Source organism: Lathyrus oleraceus, chromosome 2 (assembly GCF_024323335.1).
Source record: "Lathyrus oleraceus cultivar Zhongwan6 chromosome 2, CAAS_Psat_ZW6_1.0, whole genome shotgun sequence".
In the NCBI taxonomy this organism is placed as follows: Eukaryota; Viridiplantae; Streptophyta; class Magnoliopsida; order Fabales; family Fabaceae; genus Lathyrus; species Lathyrus oleraceus.
The window spans coordinates 6,808,656-6,811,043 of record NC_066580.1 but is presented as its reverse complement, the minus strand read 5'-3'; positions in this window follow the sequence as shown (position 1 = coordinate 6,811,043).

Genomic DNA, 2,388 nt, shown 5'->3' with positions numbered 1-2,388 from the left:
AGCTTCAATCAAGTAGACACACACTCATGCTTAAAAGCTTTGAGTGACAAATTACAACTCAAAAATCAGACCAATTCAATCATCTATGGATGAATTGAATGGCTTACAAGTCACACGACCACACAAGACACAAACCCTTATTCTCTCTCAATATTTCGTTCTGTATTTCTTGTGTATCAAATCAGGTTTTCCATGTCCTTTTTATAGAAGCATTCAGCCGGGCTTGGACATCATAAAAACCCTAAAACTATTTTCCATTCAAATCTTCTTATGACAGTTGGTTAGATCTCTTTGGAAAATAAGTTAAATCACGTTGTAATCATTGATTGATTGCATTTGCAATTAACTCATCAATCAAACATAGATTGCCATTAAAAGCACAATCACATAACACATAACATTCAGGCTGAATGTTCTGTGTACAAATGTCATGACATCGGGTCTGACATCCTGGAATAATCCTACATAATTCCATTTTAAATATCCAGCGGGTACATAATATCATATGTCATGACATCGTGTATGACATCCTGAAACAATCCTACATAATTATGTTTTTAAACCTCCAGCAGGTACAAGATATCTTATGTTAAGACATCACATGCAACATCTTGTGAACACTCTTTATTTTACCAAAATTGCTGCCAACTCTTAGAACCAACAATACCAAAAGATATAGGCCACATACATTTTAGTGGGTTTTTTAGCTTGCAGCCCACACAAATGGTTCTATAAATATAACCCTTGTGCAGAAGCATTTCACTTCATGAAATTTAGTTTCTCTCTCTCTCTCTCTCTCTCTCTCTCTCTCTCTCTCTCACTCATAGCCTTCATTCGTAACAACTAGCACTGAGACTGAAGGAATCCGTTTGTATGGACTGAGTAGAGGCATTGTCACCATTCAACGCTCGTGATCACTCCTTAGATCTGCATCAAAGGTTTCAACCGCCACAAGAGGTAACGGTTTCTATCACTGATCATGTCCATTCGTAAGGATCACTAAAGGAAATTTTTTAATTTCCGTTGTGTTTTGGATCGCGATTTTCCTTCAGTGGTATTAGAGCCACTTACGAAACCATGCATCTGATAGTTGTTTATTTTCTGTATTTTCTGTATTAATACGATTAAAAGACATGATGAATTAAATAATAAACGAGAAATTAAATTTGGCATCATGTGTGTACGATTTGGACGATTAATGTTGACTATGCTTCGGAATTCGGCGTTAGTATGGTGAAGCAGCGATACATCGATCGTCCATAGGTTACACAAATAAGATCGATTAACTTATATATATGATATAAGTAATTCTAATGCAAAATATGGTATATATGATATATTGTTTCTATTTCGTTCATTCAAACACTTAATGATTGATATTCCTTTGAGTGATCAATGGTCATTTGCTTTTGAATCCGACTTTTGGATCGTGATTTTCCTTCACGGCATATGTCACATAAACAATTAAGGGATGTGCCTTTAATGCTTTCTTGTCTTCGGTTCATTGTCGCTTTTTATGGTTAACACGTCACCCTTGACATGCGGAATAGGAACTGATTACCCTACCTAGGATACTCAAGTGTTTTCCATTTTTGTGTGGATTGATGGGACAAGAAACTTGTTACTCTCATATTTTCCCTTTATTATTTGATCTAGGTCGTTGATCCTCCTTTTCCCCCTCTTCCATGAATCTAGGCGCTGGTTTTCAATTTCTTTTCCCATCATTACCACTTACTTGTCCATTTTATTTGTATCACTCTGCTCCGTTTTATAAATCTTATGTGTTTACTTGATCCACTTGTTCGATGGCGACGATCGCGACGGAAGATTATTCTTGGGTCGAATCGATGTATTTGGCCCAAGAATATGCTTTCGTTTAGGGGACAGAATGTCATTTGGTCCTTTAGAAATAGGGGTTTCCTCCAATTGGGGCATTCTAGCGGTTCCGACCAAAAAAATGATATTTCACAAGTTTGGAGGGTGTTATATCCCTTACTACGCCTGCATTTTTCAGGATTTGGACATTTGTCTTTCGCTAACTTCTTTCGAGAAAGAAGTTTTGGACCACCTTCGCGTTCCCACTTCACAACTCCAACCTTGTGTCTAGGATTTTGTCCGTGTATTCTAATATTGGTATGAGTACCTAGGGAAGGTGGGCCAAGCTTCTCGAGATCTCCTTTTTCACCTTTTTAAACTTTTTCCTGCTTCGAAGGATGTTGTTGGGCATGGGCTTGTTTCCCTTCGTCGTACTCAAAGTTGAATCTTTAATGTCTATGTTGATAGTTGGAAATATTTTAAATTATATTACTTCCTGGCTAAGCCTTTTTCTCATCTTGCTAATAAGTAATTTTGGGTTGTTTCCCCTACTCCTGTCGGGAAAACTAGTTG